At 38.3% G+C, this 22,417-nt stretch overlaps 1 long non-coding RNA gene across 15 annotated transcripts in view; it reads right to left on the bottom strand.

Annotated features, from left to right (window-relative positions):
• Positions 1-22,417, bottom strand: part of LOC138435699 (uncharacterized) — a 260,432-nt gene that overhangs the window by 152,093 nt on the left and 85,922 nt on the right. Inside the window, exons 5-6 of one of the 15 annotated variants that reach the window (XR_011255185.1) lie at positions 16,652-16,710; positions 13,492-13,560 (exon numbers count right to left, since the gene is read on the bottom strand). The exons of 10 other annotated variants lie outside the window; for them this stretch is intronic. This is a non-coding gene — a long non-coding RNA (uncharacterized lncRNA). Of the gene's footprint in view, positions 1-13,491; positions 13,561-16,651; positions 16,711-20,397; positions 20,534-22,417 lie in introns of all 15 variants that reach the window. 4 more of the 15 variants (XR_011255189.1, XR_011255192.1, XR_011255197.1 and 1 more) reach the window with 4 other exon arrangements.

Below are 22,417 nucleotides of genomic sequence, written 5' to 3'. Positions count from 1 at the left end.
GTAATTTTCTTCCATTCAGCAAATCTTCATTAATCAATGGATTTGTCTTTAGATCTTGTGTTTTATTTATTTAATAATTTATAAAACAGTTCTTAGTTCATAGAACATAATATTTGGTTCTTGACAATGACATCAATTATGGTTTAGAAGTAAATGTGACAGCTTCTCTCTATGGAAACCTAATAGCCTACATATAATTATCTGAAAATATGTAAATATCAAAATTAGTTTAATAGGCTAAATGTATTTAAGGAGATAGATATTTATGTATTCTGCAAGGAATAAATAACATAGAGAAAATGACCAAAAATAAAAACATTAGAGAAAAAAGAAAAATGTGATCAGCACTAAATGAGAAAGAAATTATTTCTCTTTCCTATATCCACAAAGGTCTAGCAAATGCCAAGTAGCAGAAGTCTTTCCAGGGTAGAGTTCATTTACAGTTAAAGTAAACTGTTGTCTCAGCATTGTATGAAACTGTCCAACAGCAATTAAGAAGAGAAACAAGGGTCCAATAAGAAAAAGAATAGCAAAACTCTTGGTGAAGTATTGCTAGAAGACTGAGAAAGTTTGTATTATTGCTGGAATAAATGACCAGTGGGCCATATGTTAATTCTTTAACAAATGTTTGATTTTTTACAATTTGCCAGTTAACTATATTAATTGCTATACTTGTAATAGTGAGCAGAAATCTACGTAGTTACTTTCTTATTTGATTAAGATTTTAGAGAAGCTAGACACTGGGGCAAAAAACAACAACAACAACCCAAAACAGACAAATATTGTCATTCAAATGAATATAATTCTTTAAGAAAACATGATCAAGGACCACGACTGGGACCAGTGTGGCAGAGCTGGTCTTTTTAGCTGAGAGCTGAAGGATGATTAAGATTGAACAGGGTGAAGGTGGGTCGCAGTAAGGGTAGTTACACAAGGCAGCAAAGAGAACATAGCAAAGGTTCTGTGAATAGATGGATTATGTGAGTTTTACAAAGTTAAAATCTTGGGATTAACAGGTACACACTCCATATATAAAATAGATAAAAAAACAAGGACCTACAGTGCAACTCAGGGAACTATATTCAATATCTTTTAATAATCAATAATGGAAAAGAATCTGAAAAAGAATATACATATACATGAATAACTGAATCACTTTCTGTACACCCGAAACTAACAAAACTTTGTAAATCAACTATATTTCAAGTCTTTAAAAGACTAAAAAAAAAAAAGAATGAAAAGCAAAATAAGCAATAAAAATACTAAAAAGTTAAAGTGGATGAGAGCACTGAGAGTGAAATACATGGTATAAGATGGTATTACAGCTTCACGCTGCAGAGCCTCCTAGACCATGTAAGGAGAAAGAGCTGCTCTGTACAGCTGTTCCGTAAGAGCAACTGGAAGTCATCAGTGTGCTCTAACCAAGAATATGAAGCACAGTCACATCTGAGGTTTGAAAAGATCACTCAAGTTCTGATGAGAGAACCTGGAGTAGATTTAGGGAGCACCATTAAGAAGCTACTTCAGTACTGCAGCAAAGAACAGAGCATAAAGGGAGCCACAAAGAAAAAGGCAAATCTATATATTCTGGGGGTAGTCAAGAGATCGGTACTGGTAGACTCAGTGAGAAATGGGACAAGAACAAGGAGGGAAAGGGAAGTGTCCAGGATGATTAGATAGATGGATTCATGCCATTAACTGACAGAAGACACAGTGAAAGAAGATGGAGACTGCGAATTCATTGTTGGATATTTTCCCTCCTGAGATATATTTGAGCCACCCAGATAGAGATGTCAAGTGGACAGTTAGATCAAAACAACACACACAGGTTATCAAGTAATTCAGAAGAGCTTATGGTGAAAAGTAGTGGTTTTGAATTTTGTTCTTTCCCTCTCCTCAAATAACCTTTTCTAACCATTTACCATAGTGGTTGTTGTTGTTTTTAATTAATTCTGGTGTTTTAACCCATAACTCCAGAAACTTAGCTCTTCTTTTCCTTGATGTATTAACTTCAGTTACTATTAATATCTACTTGCAACTTAGGTAAGAGAAAACACTCTTCTCATCTCAGACTGATACTTTTATTTTTTATTTCCCCAGTCTTACTAGAGGCTTATTCGTAATTAAAGGTGACAATTTTCTGATTTATTCTATTTGTATTTTTACCTCTGTCCAAATTGCTTCTGAGTCTAATCTATTTAATTAATTTTGAGTTTAGCTTTCCTAAGTTACTTTTCTTACTACCTTCTACAATTTATATATGATAAGAACTATTTCAGGAGTAATGAAAGCATATTACCTGAATGGACAGGCTACAAATGCATTTTCAGTTTTCACTGATAAAGAATTTCTGGGTATGATTATATAGCTAGATAAAGATATGAAGAATATGTAAAATCAAGGAAGATATCTTTTTAATCTGGTGAAGGAAATGGCAACCCACTCCAGTATTCTTGCCTGGAGAATCCCATGGATGGATGAGTATTTACAAAAGGTATGGCCCTGATATTAGAGAAAAAATTTAAATACAGAATTCCACTAACAGAAACACACACATAAAGTTGAAAGTGAGGATAAAAGAATAACATTTTGGTATGAATTATCAAAGTCATTCATTCATATATTCAATAAATGTATACAGACCAGAGATTATTCCAAATGCTAGAGTTAGTTTTAATGAATTGTTAAGAGAGTAAACAAATGTATATGTTTCCTTTCTGATACTTCTGTTTTCTATATTCTCTTAAGTGTCAGTAATTTTACATATAATTACTCTCTCAAAACACTGAGAGGGCTTCCCTGGTAGCTCAGAGGGTAGAGAATCTGCCTGGATTGCAGGAAACTCAGGTTCGATCCCTGGGTCAGGAAGATCCCCTGGAGAAGGAAACAGCAAACCACTCCAATATTCTTGCCTGGAAAATCCCGTGAACAAAGGAATCTGCTGGGCTACAGTCCATGGGGTTGTAAAGACTCAGACATGACTGAGCTAATACTTTCAAAACACTGAAGCTTTCTTCCTATAAATTATGATTTTATAATAATTATATTAACCATCATTGGAAAAGACTCAGCACCAAATATGAAAGAGAATACACCACTCTCCCCTATTACAATCTAATACTGAGGAATAGAATCAATCCTCAGTATTTAGGTTTTATGTGTTCTAACTAGTTAAAGTGTTTACATTTCACTTGATTTTTGTTTGTCTTATATGAAACGTTCATAGTAATATTACTAATAATACCTGTGCTGAACAGTATGGCCTCTACTTTGTGTGCATTTTCTCAGACTTTGACTAAATTATACTATATTAATCTGTAATCCGCAAATCTTAGCGGTTTAAACCAGCAAAATTTATTTCTTGTTCTTTCTTCATATATGCTATTGTTTGGTTAGGTGCTCTGTTGACGTTGTCCTGACACTTAAAACCAGGCTGACAGAGGATACACTACCAGGAACATTGAGTGTGGCAATTTATACACAGGCTCTTAGAGCTTTTAAGTGGAAGTATCAAACATCACTTCTACTTGTTGACCAAAATAAGATATAAGTCCCAACTAGATTCCAGGGGACTAGGAAGAACAATCCCATGACGTGTAATGGAAAAGATTTGGAATTGTTTGGTTGTTGGCATTACGAAAAATTCTAAATTAGATCTTTACTAGTTCCATTTTGCAGATGAAAAGCTATGTTTGAGGTGGTTTGGTAAATTTTTTGTCAAGATCACACAATATTCATAAAATAGTGAACTATCTTATAGCAAGAGTATTTTAATAAAAAAACTGTTACTTTATAGTAAAATAATAAAAGCTGGAAAAAAATCAGCTTTTAAGGGAAATTATTCTGAAATAAGTTTTATTTTCACATGTAAATAATTCTGTTGCCTGCATTTTACAGAGTTTTTTGTAATTACTACTAGATATTTTACCCTTGGAGCAATATAACCTGTCAATCTACCATCGTGGCCACAAAATTATAACCATTAATGTTGACTCTTTTGAGCAATGTAGAAGAATTTCCATTGGAATAGGAAAACATTGTAATATATTTTATTAGTTACAAAGAACTATACAATTATATAAATACATATAAATATGTTTTCAAATGATATCTATCAGTATGTAACTATTTGGAGAGTCTTAGATAAAATCCATTTGAATGCAAAGGGAAGCATAAAACTGTTAAGGTCCTTTCTAGCATTATTATTCCATGAAAACATTTACTTTTCAACTAATTTTAGCATTTAAAAGAAAACTAAAACAGATAAGGGTGATTTGATGAAACTGAACAACATTCACTATTTAGTTTTAAATGTTAATACCAGGAATCATCATCAATATTCATGCCGTTGTCTATCTTATCTGTCCATTCCTGCATCAGAGAGTATTGATCATTCTGTAAATTGATTATTACTATAAATAAAAGTATATGTCTAATAGGTAATTGGAATAAGTAATAACATAAATAATAATATGGACACGTTACAATAATAAATTTTTTTAGGATGCTTCACCATTTCAATATAAGTGCAGAGAAGGGGAGAGATTATGGATGTACAAAACTCCATGTCCCTGTGTGGCAAAAAACCACCACAATATTGTAAAGTAATTAGCCTCCAAATAAAATAAATAATTTAAAAAATGAGTATAAGAAATGGCTTTTGTCTTCAAGAGGCTAAAATTCCATAAGCAGAGAAACATTTACAAATCATTTACAAATGCATTTACTTGCAAATCTTTTACAAGAATGAACTAGATAATAATGAACTGATAAAATGTGTGGTTCAGAGAATGCAGGAAGATGTGTATAGTTAACAACAGCTACTTATTTGTCTTGGGGCTTAGTGACTTTTATCTTTTGTGACAAGTGGCTGATTCAGCACTCTAGAAGGGATCTTCATGTCCTTGTTTCAAAACAGAAAATCTTTACATTTCTTACTGAAGCCTTTAAATTATTTAAAAACCATTTTAAATATGAAAAATTTGGAAATAAGTTCTAGAAAAGATAAAATTGTGCATTTTAGTACTGAAAATTGTCAAGGGGATGTATGACCATCAACATGACCTCATTCACCTTCCTAGGAGAATACTAGCTGAACTTGAAAGTATCACCTAATCCCCAGGCACCTGACATCCCTGCCACTCAGGTAACTCACAAACAAGAGCTGAACATTTGCAATGATATGGCTGATGACTCTGATCCAGAGCATCAATTTTTGAAACGGTAATTTCTGATAATTACCCATTGACACAAGTTTTGAATACATAATGTATTAGAAAGAGACACTTGAGGATAATTATCCATCTGCTAAGCTATAAAACCCCATCAAGCTTAATTCATAAATATAGAGTGTGATTCTGAATCAGTGATAAGCTATTACATTCAATCATTCTATTAATCAATTTTAGCAATTTTTGCAACAATTTATATGATTAGTCAAAATGGCATTAATATTTATATTCTAGTTACATGGAATTTGTTATCTTTAAGATATAAGAACAACAACAACAAAAAAAGAAACCAGACATGGAATTTTTTAAAAACACATTTGATTAGCATGCTCTATTGTGTATCCCTTCCAAGATAAGCATATCCTCTCTTTCATTTCATAAAAATAAAATTAAATGCACTAGGGAGATATCAAAAAAGTTTTCACTATAAAAAGTTATCAGTGCTTTTGTTTCTAGTGATGTTCTCCTCACCCTGTAGGTCATAAATTGATTCAATCTTGAATTGAGTCACAGAGTCTAAAATATTTCTGCATTAAGTATAGCAGAGAATCGTGTTTCATCAACTCCAGAACCAGGGTGTCCACAAGGGAAGTGGAAACATTAGACACCCAAGATGGAGAAGCGGCACAAGACACCCAAGGCAGAGAAGGACTTACCTGAAGGAGATCTGTGAGAGGGGCTTCCCACTGTCTAGTGTAGTGGATTACCAATGGATGAATATTAAAACACCCAGAAACTACAAAGGATTAACATATTAGCTTGCACTGGAAAGGTTAGGAACAGTACAAAATGCAAAGAGGGTCTTTGGACGCCTCAACTTCTACAGGTAGGAACCAACCGAGAAAACTACATGGCTAAAAATAAAGGCTAAGGAGAAATGACAGAAGGAAGAAGATTCAAAGAGGTATAGTCAAGACCTGTGGGGAATCAGTCCTAAGAACATCACTGGGCTATGATTAAGGAAATAACAACATGTACCTCACTGGATTTCAGAAGTGCTCAGAATCTATGTTTGCTGAATGCCCTTCTTTTTAAATGGAAGTATCTAAATACTGGGGGCTTGCCTGGTGGCTCAGTGGTAAAGAATACACCTGCCAATACAGGAGACACGAGTTTGATCCTGGATCGGGAAGATCCCTTGGAGAAGGAAATGGTAACCCACTCCAGTATTTCACCTGGGAAATCCTACGGACATAGGAGCCTGGCGGGCTACAGTCCATGGAGTCAGAAAAGAGTTGGACATGACTTAGCGACTAAAGAACAACAACAGCAATGATCTAAACATTACAGCTATATTGTGCCTATTTAACCACGTTTACCGGGTGCTTGTGGAGTAGCTAACAGGTCTTCCCATTGACAAAAAAAAAAAAAAAATGTTCCCAAGGAATTGGCCCTGAGGTGTTTCATCTACTCCTCAATCTAGTTTAAATGATAAAATTTGAGGTCTCTATTTTAGTCTGATGCTAAAATAAAATGCAGCTTTGGGTGTGTCTTTGGAGATAGTGAATATATTTTACACTTAAGATTATACATACTTTGTAGCCAGGGTACAGATTGTGGAAGTTCAAAAAAGTATGTAAATTAGTTGTTATTCCTCCTTGAAGAGGTGCTGTCTCTGACCCTTCCCCTTGAATAGAGGCATCTTTGTATTTGACCAATAAGCTATGAAGGGAATGAATCCCTATTACTTCAAAGTTAGGTCATGAACCATGCAGCTTCCTAATGGATCATTTGGTATACTCACTCTCCAGATGCTTCCTTTTGAGATGTCCCCTCTTGGAAACTATGGAGCCCAGGCCATATGGACGGCCCACTATAGAGGCTCTGGCTGACAATTCAAGCTGAACATAGCTTTCAAGTCATAGTATCCTAGGCACTAGAAATGTGATTCTAATGCTTCTAAATGATTCTGGAAATCACCAGTGCCTTCAGCTATTCAATCTTCCTGCCTAAGATTCAAAACATTGGAAAACAGAAACGTCACTCCAACATTGCCCTGACAAAATGTCTCACTCAAAGAATATGCGGGTTTTATTGTTTTACATCTCCTGACTTTGGATTAATGAATATATCAAATATATTGAACAATGCTACATGATCTCACTTAATATTTCTAAAGACCTAAATTTAGTTTTAGAAAATTGCCTGGATGCTATCAGTGTTATATTTTGCCAATGCTACAAATAGTATGTATTTATAAAATATAAATCTATATTCCATAGCTTAGTCTTGGGTCAAACTAAAATGCAAAATTTTAAAAATGAGTAAGAAAATGAGAACTTAATTTTGAACATTAGAAAGATCAGGTCACTGAATTATATAGCACTCAACAACCCTTTGCTTTGGAAAAGAAATACCTGTGTAGATATAGTAAATCCCTGGCTTCAATCAGAGGATTTGGTGAAGATGTCCCATTTGAGGCATCAGTAGAGCTACCAGGAGGGAGGAGAGCTGGGGGAGTCAAGCAAAGCAACCTCAACTTACTTTGGTCTCTTACCATATGCAGTACAGTTTTTGGAGACTCCTGAGTTTTGTAGAAATAGGCCTGTGGGGCTGTGTAGGCCACCATAGGTATGAGAGGATAGGCCTTGGATTACAACCACATGGGTCACCATGAGCAAGGTTGGTATGGGGCTGGCAAAATGGGTAGAGGACTTTCATGGGTTCACTAGGGACAGCAAATCATCCCTCTCAACTCCATGGACAATAAAGTAAAATGATGACATATATAACAAGTAAGCAAAATATTAGAAGTGATTATTGAGTAAGGAACTCAGTATATCTTAGACAAAAATTTAAGGCATTAGACTGCCAACTGATCTTTCTTCAAAGGTAATGGCATGAGAAACAAGAAAATAACACGAGGGCAAGCTAGCTGTAATGCAATATCAAACTCTGAAATACTAGACACTGAATGATTTCATATACTTTTACTACTTTTAATGAAGCCTTAGAAGGGAGAAATGTACCACCAAAATGTTTTCACTTAAAGGAAGCTTCAAACTTCAGCAATCAATTCCCCATATGAAAAGCTAAGTAAATTACAATTTAGTTTTCTTATTCCTGGAAACTGAAAGATACTTTTGTTTCATCGCAATTTTCAGAGTTTAATAGCACTGAATTGCTTTTCCTTCTTTATCATGTACTAATTCAGGACTGAATATCACTTCTCAGTGACCCCGTCAGATGGAAAATGAACACAACCCTACAGTAGACAGCAGCCCAGTGCTTCTTACATATTCGAAAATCATGCGTCAGTTCTCTTTCTCAACTGTATTTGCTTCTTCAGAAATAATCCTCAAAGAAGACATTTCATTATTCAGCCTTCATTACACCCCACATCTTCCAGGCTTGTTTGTAATATTACTAGCATGTTGTATAGAGCCTAACTACATGTCAAAAGAACTCTAACTTGAATAATTCCCTTAAGTGAGTAATGTTATTGTCTTTATTTTAATAGATGAGGAGAGAGAGCACAGAGAGGTTAAAAAATTTCCCTAGGTATCTGAAACAGAAAGTTCATCTCCAGGGCATACCCTCTTATTACTACCCTACAGAGTTCACAGTTACCTGTGCTTATGTATACATGTTCTTACGTTACAGATGCATACTTTATTCATATGCACATAATTTACATGCCACTGAAAGTTTTTATTTATTCAAATCATTCAGTGAGAATAAAGACCTAACTCCAGTGTTACACACCTAATAAAAATTATTAGAATACATGAATTAATCACTTCAATGATGGTAGAGAAATTTTAGGCAAAGGGACAAGAACATATGATATTTCTATTATATATATGTCATAGTAGAATTTGTTCTCTTCTGTGTTAGCTGTAAACTTATGGCTGGCGCAAGCGGCTGCGACGGCCGGCGCACTCAGCGTAAGCAGCTGCGACGGCTGGCGCACTCAGCACAGCCAAGAAGAGCTACCCCACATCAGAGGTCAGGGGCAGCAGCCGAGTGCCAGGCTGCAACGGCGCAGGGACGGCCGAGAGGAGCCACCCCGCATCCGAGGTCAGGGGCAACGGTCTGGAGGAGCTACCCTGCATATGAGGCCAGGGGCAGCAGCCAGGAAGATCAAACAACATCCAAGGAGCAGTGGCTGTGCTGGCACAGGAGGGCCTAGAGGAGCTATCCCACTTTGAAGGTCAGGAACGGCAGCGGTAAGGAGATACCCCTCATCTGAGGTAAGGAGCAGTGGCTGTGCTTTGCTGGAGCAGCCGTGAAGAGATACCCCACGCCCAAGGTAAGAGAAACCCAAGTAAGATGGTAGATGTTGCAAGAGGGCATCAGAGGGCAGACACACTGAAACCATACTCACAGAAAACTAGTCAATCTAATCACACTAGGACCACAGCACTGTCTAATTCAATAAAACCAAGCCATGCCTGCGGGGCAACCCAAGACAGGCGGGTCATGGTGGAGAGGTCTGACAGAATGTCGTCCACTGGAGAAAGGAATGGCAAACCACTTCAGTATTCTTGCCTTGAGAACCCCATGAACAGTAGGAAAAGGCAAAATGATAGGATACTGAAAGAGGAACTGCCCCGGTCAGTAGGTGTCCAATATGCTACTGGAGTTCAGTGGAGAAATAACTCCAGAAAGAAAGAAGGGATGGAGCCAAAGCAAAAACAAGACCCAGCTGTGGATGTGACTGGTGATAGAAGCAAGGTCCAATGCTGTAAAGAGCAATATTGCATAAGAACCTGGAATGTCAGGTCCATGATTCAAGGCAAATTGGAAGTGGTCAAACAAGAGATGGCAAGAGTAAACGTCGACATTCTAGGAATCAGTGAACTAAAACGGACTGGAATGGGTGAATTTAACTCAGATGACCATTATATCTACTACTGTGGGCAGGAATCCCTCGGAAGAAATGGAGTAGTATCATGGTCATCAAAAGAATCCAAAATGCAGTACTTGGATGCAGTCTCAAAAACGACAGAATGATCTCTGTTCTTTTCCAAGGCAAACCATTCAATATCGCTGTAATCCAAGTCTATGCCCCAACAAGTAACGCTGAAGAAGCTGAAGTTGTATGGTTCTATGAAGACCTACAGGACGTTGTAGAACTAACACCCAAAAAATATGTCCTTTTCATTATAGGGGACTGGAATGCAAAAGCAGGAAGTCAAGAAACACCTGGAGTAACAGGCAAATTTGGCCTTGGAATGTGGAATGAAGCAGGGCAAGTTTTGCCAAGAAAATGCACTGGTCATAGCAAACACTCCCTTCCAATAATACAAGAGAAGACTCTACACATGGACATCACCAGATGGTCAACACCAAAATCAGACTGATTATATTCTTTGCAGCCAAAGATGGAGAAGCTCTATACAGTCAGCAAAAACAAGACCAGGAGCTGACTGTGGCTCAGATCATGAACTCCTTATTGCCAAATTCAGATTAAATTGAAGAAAGTAGGGAAAACCGCTAGACCATTTAGGTATGACCTAAGTCAAATCCCTTATGATTATACAGTGGAAGTGAGAAATAGATTTAAGGGCCTAGATCTGATAGATAGAGTGCCTGATGAACTATGGAATGAGGTTCATGACAGGAGACAGGGATTAAGACCATCCCCATGGAAAAGAAATGCAAAAAAGCAAAATGGCTGTCTGGGGAGGCCTTACAAATAGCTGTGAAACGAAGAGAAGCGAAAGGCAAAGGAGAAAAGGAAAAATATAAGCATCTGAATGAAGAGTTCCGAAGAATAGCAAGAAGAGATAAGAGAGCCTCCTTCAGTGATCAATGCGAAGAAATAGAGGCAAACAACAGAATGGGAAAGACTAGAGATCTCTTCAAGAAAATCAGAGATACCAAGGGAACATTTCATGTAAAGATGGGCTCGATAAAGGACAGAAATGATCTGGACCTAACAGAAGTAGATGATATTAAGAAGAGGTGGCAAGAATACATGGAAGAACTGTACAAAAAAGATCTTCATGACCCGGATAATCACGATGGTGTGATCACTCATCTAGAGCCAGATATCCTGGAATGTGAAGTCAAGTGGGCCTTAGAAAGCATCACTATGAACAAAGCTAGTGGAAGTGATGGAATTCTAGTGGAGCTATTTCAAATACTGAAAGATGATGCTGTGAAAGTGCTGCACTCAATATGCCAGCAAATTTGGAAACTCAGCAGTGGCCACAGGATTGGAAAAGGTCAGTTTTCATTCCAATCCCTAAGAAAGGCAATGCAAAAGAATGCTCAAACTACTGCACAATTGCAGTCATATCACATGCTAGTAAAGTAATGCTCAAAATTCTCCAAGCCAGGCTTCAGCAATATGTGAACCGTGAACTTCCTGATGTTCAAGCTGGTTTTAGAAAAGGCAGAGGAACCAGAGATCAAATTGCCAACATCTGCTGGATCATGGAAAAAGCAAGAGAGTTCCAGAAAAACATCTATTTCTGCTTTATTGACTATGCCAAAGCCTTTGACTGTGTGGATCACAATAAACTGTGGAAAATTCTGAGAGAAATGGGAATACCAGACCACCTGACCTGCCTCTTGAGAAATCTGTATGCAGGTCAGGAAGCAACAGGTAGAACTGGACATGGAACAACAGACTGGTTCCAAATAGGAAAAGGAGTACATCAAGGCTGTATATTGTCACCCTGCTTATTTAACTTATATGCAGAGTACATCATGAGAAACGCTGGGCTGGAAGAAGCACAAGCTGGAATCAAGATTGCCAGGAGAAATATCAATAACCTCAGATATGCAGATGACACCACCCTTATGGCAGAAAGTGAAGAGGAACTAAAAAGCTTCTTGATGAAAGTGAAGGAGGAGAGTGAAAAAGTTGGCTTAAAGTTCAACATTCAGAAAATGAAGATCATGGCATCCAGTCCCATCACTTCATGGGAAACAGATGGGGAAACAGTGGAAACAGTGTCAGACTTTATTTTTTGGGGCTCCAAAATCACTGCAGATGGTGACTGCACCCATGAAATTAAAAGACGCTTACTCCTTGGAAGAAAAGTTATGACCATCCTAGATAGCATATTCCAAAGCAGCGACATTACTTTGCCAACTAAGGTCCATCTAGTCAAGCCTATGGTTTTTCCTGTGGTCATGTATGGATGTGAGAGTTGGACTGTGAAGAAGGCTGAGAGCCGAAGAATTGATGTTTTGAACTGTGGTGTTGGAGAAGACTCTTGAGAGTCCGTTGTACTGCAAGGAGATCCAACCAGTGCATTCTGAAGGAGATCAGCCCTGGGTGTTCTTTGGAAGGAATGATGCTAAAGCTGAAACTCCAGTACTTTGGCCACCTCATGCGAAGAGTTGACTCATTGGAAAAGACTCTGATGCTGGGAGGGATTGGGGGCAGGAGGAGAAGGGGTTGACCGAGGATGAGATGGCTAGATGGCATCCCTGACTCGACGAACATGAGTCTGAGTGAACTCCGGGAGTTGATGATGGACAGGGAGGCCTGGCATGCTGCAGTTCATGGGGTCGCAAAGAGTTGGACATGACTGAGCGACTGAACTGAACTGAACTGAAACTTTGCTCTCATAAAATAACATTTCCTGGAGAAGGAGTATGGATTCCATGTATGTGTCTGAAATAAATTTTGAGGAAACTGGAAAATAACTAGAAAAAGACAAAAGAACGTATCAACTGCTTTCCATACTATGCCACTCAGAGTACTTCGGCTCCTTGAGTGTGAGGCTGGGGTTGCAATTAGGGAGCTAGTCAGCTTTTTGAATAGACTGAGATGGACTCTGAGCTTGCCTCTACCCTTTCAACCAGCATAGGACTCTTTCACCTACTTTATACTTTCAGGGCATGTAGCCCTGTGACCAGGAAAAAAGATGAGCTGTGAGTATGAAGGTATAAGTCCACTACCTACTCTGAAAGCAGAATATCTAGCAGGTCAAGGATTTAAGTTTATAAAAGTGTATGTTGTTGTTGCTGTGTCTATCATCCCTTAATCTACAAAGATACTCCCAACATACAAACTCATTTAGGAGCCTCTGAGAAGCGATCCATAGGTCATAATCATTTATAATTTAACAAGAGATTAGAGACTCTGGGAATGTATCTCTCTCTCTTTTTTTTTTTTAGTTGTGAAATTTTTTTTAATTAATTTATTTTAATTGGAGGCTAATTACTTTACAATGTTGTGGTGATTTTTGCATACACTGACATGAATCAGCCACGAATGTACATGTGTCCCCCATCTCGCACCCCCCTTCCTCCTCCCTCCCCATCTCATCCCTCTGGGTTGTCCCAGTGCACCCACCGGCTTTGAGTGCCCTATTTCTCGGGGCCCCTCTAGGGAAAAGCTCTCAGGACCAGCCAACTCCTCTTTCTGGAAAGGAAGAAAAGGTGGTTAAATGATCTCTGGTCTCATCCCTCATTGAAAAACTTACTTTTAGCGTCTGACAATTTCTCCGGATCCAAATCCACAACTGAATTATCTTTCGGAAAGCTAAGCAATAAAAGGCTTGAACCTTTCACAGAAAATATTTTTAAAAATATAATTGTAGTCCTGGTGACAGCAAAAACAAAAAAAGGAAGAAAGAAAAAAAAACTTCCTCTTTATTATTGTACTGATGTCAAATTATCAATGAAATGATTTTATTATACCCACTGCCAGTCTCACACTGTTCTCAGTTCACTTGGATGGAAATGCACAATTAAGGTCTTTTCCGGAGTCATTTAAAGGAAAACCTGAGGGTGATGCTAAACTAATTAGTCATATTTGAAGACGAGCAGTTTAACGATGCTCCTAAATACTTTTGATTCTTTTTTGAAAGGTAAGTGGGTGTTAAATTATGCATAGAAATTGCTTCTCATGAAAAAAACATTTTATAATTTTTTTTAAAGTTGGATACATTCTCATAGTCAAATTTCATAAAAGAAAAATCTGATAAAGAATGATTTAAAATTTATAGTTGTTGGAAAGAATAGTATTTTATCAATTAATTTTTACCAGGTACAAAATCCAAACAACACATTTGAGGTAATCTGGGGGGAAGTAATTTTATTCATTTGGGAAAAAAAATTATATTTTGTAAAATAATTACAAAGAAATTGCAATTATAAAGAAAGTTGATATTTTTCACACAAATCTTCAAATAGCTAAAGGGAAAAATGAAATTTCAAGGCTAAAATTTCTTGGCATTGACAGGATTGGGGGAAAAATCTGGACATATTTTCAAGCCAAATCTTGTCCACAAGGATTATGGTAAAAATCCTACTGTCTCAGAATCTGCAAGTCAGTTTTCTCCTTTAATCTAATCACATTCATTTCTAAACCCCTAAACTTAAAAAAAACCAAAAAACAAAAAACAAAAAACTGGGCTAATAAGCACTAAAATTACAAGGGCTATTTTCTGAAATAATTTTCTATTTAATAAAGAGAGGCCCCTTCTCCAGGTTTTACTTGGAGATGGGGTCTTAGTGGGGTAATAAATTATTGAAATTAATGAAACAAATATGTTTTAGGAAGTGCAATAGTAGGGATCAGATCTTTATCCTATTTTACCTGTTTTGCATAAATTCACTTCTGCATAACAGATACTTATTTGCCACAATTGCAGGCTACAGTCCATGGGGTTGCAAAGAGTCGGACACAGCTGAAGCGACAGCACACACGAGGTTTAAGAGAGAAAAAGGTAGAATGCCTTTTAATAAGTGGAGGCAGGAGGAGAAGGGGACGACAGAGGAGAAGATGGCTGGATGGCATTATCGACTCAATGGATACAAGCTGAGTAAACTCTGGGAGATAGTGAAGGACAGGGAAAAGCCTGGGGTTGCAAAGAGTTGGACATGACTGAATGAATGAACAACAAGTATTATCAATGGGGTAAACTGACTAAAGAAAAACAAAAAGGGAGGGTTTTTTGTTCCCCTGTTAAATAGGGATTTAAGGAGAAAAATATTTTGTTACGTATTCAAAGGTAGGTGCTAGGTGCCATACCCCTGTTATTACAAACTTCACAAAAATTCTGACTAGAGTACATGACTAGATGAGATTATATTAGATTTTGTAATGGATAAAACTGATTATTTAAGAGAGATTAAGTAACTTGCTTAAAAGCACACAATTATGATGGGAAAGCTCTGACTTGACTCAAGGTAGATCCCATACCACTCAAGTTGCCATGCTGTGAACCCTGCTTCAGAAGCAGATAAATCTGAACCTCTCAGGGCATTTAGGGGTGGGGCCTTCCAAGTGTCAGAACTGAGGCTTCCCTGCAATTTATAATGCTTATTTTGCTCAGTGATTGTTAATCTCTCAGTCATGCCCAAATCTTTGCGACCCCATGGACTGTAGCCTGCTAGGCTCCTCTGTCCATGGAATTCTCCTGGCAAAGATACTGCATTGGGTTGCCATTTCCTTCTCCAGTATTTGGCTTAAGTTAAAATTTTTTTAAAATTGGGAATAAAATGACCACAGAACTTTATTGTCCCAATAGTCTGATGAATGCTAAAGAACTATGAGTTTGATTTTTTATATATGTGTGGCAAAACCAAAATTTCCTAGGAACATATTTAAAAATCACAATTATCACAGTCACTGTGCTCAGTCGTGTCTGACCCTTTGCGACCCCATGGACTATACAGTCCCCTTGCAGCTCAGCTGGCAAAAAATCCACCTGCAATGCGGTAGGATTGGAATGGGTTGGGAAGATCCCCTGGAGAACGGAAAGGCTACCCACTCCAGTATTCTGGCCTGGAGAATACCATGGACTGTATAGTCCAGGGGATTGCAAAGAGTCGGACACAACTGAGAGACTTTCACTTTCACATTTTTTTTTTCAATGTAAAGATGCCTTTTAATGCAGATTGCAACTAAGGATGAATGAACTTTGGTTCTCTGAGTTGATATGAACATCACACCTTCACGCTGGCAGGACTTGGAGAAGGTAATGGCACCCCACTCCAGTACTCCTGCCTGGAAAATCCCATGGACAGAGGAGCCTGGAAGGCTGCAGTCCATGGGGTTGCTAAGAGTTGGACACAACTGAGCGACTTTACTTTCCCTTTTCACTTTCATGCATTAGAGAAGGAAATGGCAACCCACTCCAGCGTTCTTTGCCTCGAGAATCCCAGGGACGGCGGAGCCTGGTGGGCTGCCATCTATGGGGTCGCACAGAGTTGGACACGACTGAAGTGACTTAGCAGCAGCAGCAATTAAGGATGAATGAACTTCGGTTCTCTGAGTTGATATGAACATCACACCTTCACACTGGCAGGACTTATTCAGTAGAAGAATGACATAAAGCTTATTTTTAATATTGCCTTTTTAAATTAAAGATCAGCACAAATTTAGGTTGTCATGAGGTATCATGACTAAGAGCTCATGATAAAAGACTAAGAACTAAGGCAAACCAGAGTTCAAATCTGTTCTTAAATGATTAGTGATCATTAACAGTAGCTTCCTTGTACTGTACCTGTTTTCTCATTTGTATAATTGGGGCAGGATTAGTTATTCTTCAGCTGGTCTCCATACCTTTGAGAGAATAGAGTTGTGTTCATTTAAGCCATTCAGTTCATCATAATTTGTTGTGGCAGCCCTCAGAAACTAGTACAGAGAGAAACTAGATTTTCAGCTATTTCAAGAAAAGATGAATTCATGGAAAGGTCAAGGATGTGAATCATAGCTAACACGGACATGGAAGGTGACAGACTTGGCCTGAAAAGTGACGAATCGATTTGTCTGAGTGATCGTGACAGAGAGGAGGTAGTATTAAGGAAGATCCCTTGACCCAGATCAGCAATTTTCCATCACAGGACGTTCAGTTTTAAGAGTCATAAGGAACATGCAAATTAGTCTTGGAGGAGCTAATAGAACCTGGAGGCTCAGCTGGTAAAGAATCTGCCTGCAGTGCAGGAGAGTGAAATTTGATTCCTGGGTCAGGAAGGAAATGACCAACCACTCCAGTGTTCTTGCCTGGGAAATCCCATGGACAGAGGAGCTTGGTTGTCTACAATCCACGTGGTTGCAGGAGTCAGACACGACTAAAGTGACTGAGCATCAACATTCACTTAGAATTGAAATTTTAAATACTTTGTCTAAACTCTTTTAGACAAAGATCCTCAGGATCTAGCAGAATTCAGTGTTAGAGTTGAATTACAATCTTGGATTTTCCACAAACGTGTTACATGTCTTTGGAAATTCTTTACCATCCTTGAACCTCATTTTCCTTACTTATAAAATGAGAATGATATTAACTCTTGCATAAAGTCCTGAAGATTTATACAGTATGGCATATGTTCAGTCCCTCATATATTACATTCCACATAATGAAGATAGAGTAATTATCAGTTTGCTGTGAGATTGAAAATATGTAAAATACATACTAAGCTCTCTCTATATGAAAACAGTTATGTAAAATTTGCTTTTCTTCTCCCTTCCCAGGTTTAATGATTAATTACAGGTTCCAGGAGAGAAGGGTGGGAAGCTATCAGCTACACCAGATATGCCTGTCCAGGCAGTTCATTTGAGTTTCGTGACCCACCACTTGGAAAACACTACTTTAATGTATTGTCACAGGAAACTCTGAAGGCAAAGTGTTAGAACATTATAACATCCACCTTTCTTGAGGTGTGGCTAGTTCAGTGAAAACGTGCTGACATAAAAGTATATTATTAATAACATATTCTTGGAACATTACTGTATTTTGAGTCACATTTTATCATTGCACAAGTGTGTACATACAAGTAATACCAGATTACTCATCCTGAGAAATATTCAAATCATAAACACTCATGCACTATCTCTGATTTTTTACTACTCCCAGGTGTTCACAAACATTAATTTAAAAAATGACTTTAGGTAAAATAAACAAAACTTTCCTGATAATCTTGGATAAATGACTGATAGCAGATTTACTATTGCTTAACTATATTCTCTATAGATAAACATTATGTCTATATTAAACAGTTCATATCTATGCTCTATGCTCTTATTTTTCTCTTAAGTTTTGGACCAAACGCACAATGCTATGGCACTTTTGTTGGAGCAAATAGGCAGATGGTACAGAATCTGTCCACAATGCAGGAGACCCAGGTTCAGTCCCTGGGTTGGAAAGATCTGGAGGAAGAAATGGCAACCCACTCCAATATTCTTGCCTGGAAAATCCTATGGACAGAGGGCCAGACACGACTGATGACTAGCACACATTGGAGCAAATATTCACAAGTATGTTGGGCACTGAACTATATCAGATTTGTTTTTCCCATTTCCAGGACTTCTAATGCCTTTCATTTTTTTGTTCAAGAATCAATTGTGGGCAATGACCGTATTCCCCATCCTGGTCGAGGTGCAGGGCTACAACTGCACACCAGCCATCGACATCCTCACCCTCATGGAGATGACACTGATGGAGTGAGGTTGGGGAGTGCTGGCTGAGAAGACAGATGAAAATCAAAGAAACAAATGTACAGATGAAAGAAATGCAGTAGATCGTTACCAAAAACTTAGGTGATGCCTCTCACTAACAGCATCTACTAACACATATATATGGAATTTAGAAAGATGGTAATGATAACCCTGTATGCAAGACAGCAAAAGAGACACAGATGTACAGAACAGTCTTTTGAACTCTGTGGGAGAGGGAGAGGGCGGGATCATTTGCGAGAATGGCATCGAAACATGTATATTATCATATAAGAAACGAAAAAAAAAGTTGAATTATTTTACAAAGTCTTAGAGGAGGAAGAGAGTTGGAGGAAAGGTTTTCAACTGAAGATCTGAAACCACAGAGACCTGGGGAAAGAGTGGCTTGTGAGAAGAGCGTGAAGAAGGCTGACCGGGCAAGAGTGCAGAGCACAGCAGAGCGGCGGGCCAGTCAGGCTGGAGCCATATAATGGAGGTTCTCTAGAGCATAAGGATTTTATTGTAAAATTTTGGCAGGTGAAAAATAAAGAGTTTTATGTAGGGGAGTACATGATTGATTTATAGCTTAAACGATTAATTTGCCTGCCCCATAGAGAAGAAATTGTATGGGAACAAGCAGGATCAGTTACATAATTTGCAAGGTGTGACGCAACACGAAAATCAGTATCCCTTTTTCAAAACAAGGAATAATTTCAAATGAGTGACAGCAGAGCATTAAACCAATGGCAGGGCCCTTCTGTATGGGGGGGTCCCATGTGATTAAACAGATTTCACTTCCAGGAAGCCAGCTTTGGGTTCTTTCTCTTGTTTTTTGTTTCTTTTCTCTCTCCCCATTTGCCTTACCCTCTCTTGATTGCTGGTCTATTCTATTTACTGATAGTTTCTACTTCCCAAAATTAAGTTCACCATCAGTATAAATTCGTCTGATTTTGCATTGTTTCAATTTTAGAAGTCACAAGCCATCAACTTACTCCTGAAATTCCCAAAGAGAAAATACAGTACATTCCTCATCTTCTAATTGATAGTCCTATCATGCATTGATCCTCTCCTGTTAAGGTTAAGTGAGAGTATTAAATAAGGCAAAAATGACTACCTGGACCTGCCTTTGGAGAAGAAATTTCTTCTCTGGGGGCAGTTTTTATTGAAGATGTGGTTCCAATAGGAGTTCCAAAATATATCTTGACCCACATCTGTTTTCCAGAGAAAAGTACACATTTTAATGCAATAAACCTAAGTGTTTGACTTGGTCTTTAAAAACTTCATTGTTATCTCTAACCTAAAGCCTAAAGTAAATAATTACTCTGGAAATGTTTTTATCTCCATGATATACAATCAATAAAATGGTTAAATATTTTCGAGAAAGAAAAAGTAATAACTGTTGTTTCTGTGCTATTTATCATTGTTGAGCGATATTGGGAGAAAGCAGTAGCGATCCACTCCAGTACTCTTGCCTGGAGAACCCCACGAATGGAGGAGCCCGGTGGGCTGCAGTCCATGAGTGATATTGATGCATTTACTTTAAAATTGCTTGTATGCAACTGAGGACACAAGGCAATCAATAATTACTAGCTGTCATATATTAACAGAAAAGTACATTTAAAACTAATTGCTAGTCAAACTGAAGATTGTCAATGTATATTATATAGTAGGACCATTACATCTTATTTTTGAGCCAGAATGTGAACCGTGTAAATGTACAAAATGAGAAGTCTGTGGACATCCTTCTTTACTGTGCACCCTGATATCACTTAATCATTCCTTAATTGGTCATCAAAAGACTGGTGTCACTTTCCATACCTCAAGTACAACCAAGGGCAATGAATTTCACTTCAGCATATTCTGATTCCCGCAGGCCAAGTTGATAACAAAGATCCCAGATGACTTTGAGAAAGGAGCTCATCACATCAGCCACATTTATAAAACAGCATGGCAGCTATTTCAAACAGAAGAGTGCAGCCATCATTTTTTGATTGGATAGAGCTTTAACAAATTTTTAACATACAGTGTTGGCGTGGGAAACTAGTTACGCATTTTTGAACGTGACAAAATGGTCTATTTTTAAAAGCCATTTTTGTTGCCCAATTACGTGTTTGATTTTATATGCTAAATTTTCTAGTTTGTTATTACTTAAAGTATAGTACACAAGTTATCTTCATCAGAATCATGGGGTGATGGGTGGTGGGAGAGCTTGATATTAACATAGATTCTGAGCCTCACTTGAAGTATATTTACAGAATTAGAACATTTATGTTACCTTCCACTCCCTCCTCCCTCCATAACTACCACCAGAGATGAGCCAAGCATGATTCATAGTTAAGAAATGGCTCACGCTCCCAGGTCCCATCACCTAACATCAGTTTAAAGTCTGTTCTCTGTAACCCTCCTTTTTTTTTTTTTTTTTTTTTGAGGGTTTGCATTCTCCAAGATGATTGAGAATGGAAATGCTCCGTGCCTGCAGGGAAACCACAGGATTGGGATCTTTGGTTCTGACCTCATCAAAACAATTAATATCAGAACATAATACACAACCTATAGCATTCAAGATACTCAGAGTCATATAACCAGAGACTTGGTCTGCTGCTGCTGCTGCTAGTCGCTCCAATCGTGTCCGAATCTGTGCGACCCCATAGACAGCAACCCACCAGGCTCCCCCGTCCCTGGGATTCTCCAGGCAAGAACACTGGAGTGGGTTGCCATTTCCTTCTCCAATGCATGAAAGTGAAAAGTGAAAGTGAAGTCAGTCATGTCCAACTCTTAGTGACCCCATGGTCAGTTCAGTTCAGTTCAGTTCAGTCGCTCAGTCGTGTCTGACTCTTTATGACCCCATGAATCGCAGCACGCCAGGCCTCCCTGTCCATCACCAACTCCCGGAGTTCACTCAGACTCATGTCCATCGAGTCAGGGATGTCATAGAGCCATCTCATCCTCTGCCGTCCCCTTCTTCTCCTGCCCCCAATCCCTCCCAGCATCAGGGTCTCTTCCAATGAGTCAACTCTTCGCATGAGGTGGACAAAGTACTGGAGTTTCAGCTTTAGCATCATTCCTTCCAAAGAAATCCCAGGGCTGATCTCCTTCAGAATGGACTGGTTGGATCTCCTTGCAGTCCAAGGGACTCTCAAGAGTCTTCTCTAACACCACAGTTCAAAAGCATCAATACTTTGGCCCCTCAGCCTTCTTCACAGTCCAACTCTCACATCCATACATGACCACAGGAAAAACCATAGCCTTGACTAGACGGACCTTAGTCGGCAAAGTAATGTTTCTGCTTTTGAATATGCTATCTAGGTTGGTTATAACTTTTCTTCCAAGGAGTAAGCGTCTTTTAATTTCATGGCTGCAGTCACCATCTGCAGTGATTTTGGAGCCCCCAAAAATAAAGTCTGACACTGTTTCCACTGTTTCCCCATCTATTTCCCATGAAGTGATGGGACTAGATGCCATGATCTTCGTTTTCTGAATGTTGAGCTTTAAGCCAGCTTTTTCACTCTCCACTTTCACTTTCATCAAGAGGCTTTTTAGCTCCTCTTCACTTTCTGCCATAAGGGCGGTGTCATCTGCATATCTGAGGTGATTGATATTTCTCCCAGCAATCTTGATTCCAGCTTGTGTTTCTTCCAGTCCAGCGTTTCTGATGATGTACTCTGCATATAAGTTAAATAAGCAGGGCAACAATATATAGCCTTGACGTTGGTCAGGGACCCTCAATTCCAGATTGAGCAAAACAGAAAGCCAGGTCAAGTTTTCCTGGGTCCCTAAAACTACTATGTGTACATCCTGTATTTCAAACTCTAGCTAATCTCCTTCACTCTGCACAAGT

This window comes from Ovis canadensis, chromosome 3 (assembly GCF_042477335.2).
Source record: "Ovis canadensis isolate MfBH-ARS-UI-01 breed Bighorn chromosome 3, ARS-UI_OviCan_v2, whole genome shotgun sequence".
Lineage (NCBI taxonomy): Eukaryota > Metazoa > Chordata > Mammalia > Artiodactyla > Bovidae > Ovis > Ovis canadensis.
The sequence above is the reverse complement of the archived record's forward strand: the minus strand, read 5'-3'. Positions and strand labels throughout refer to the sequence as shown.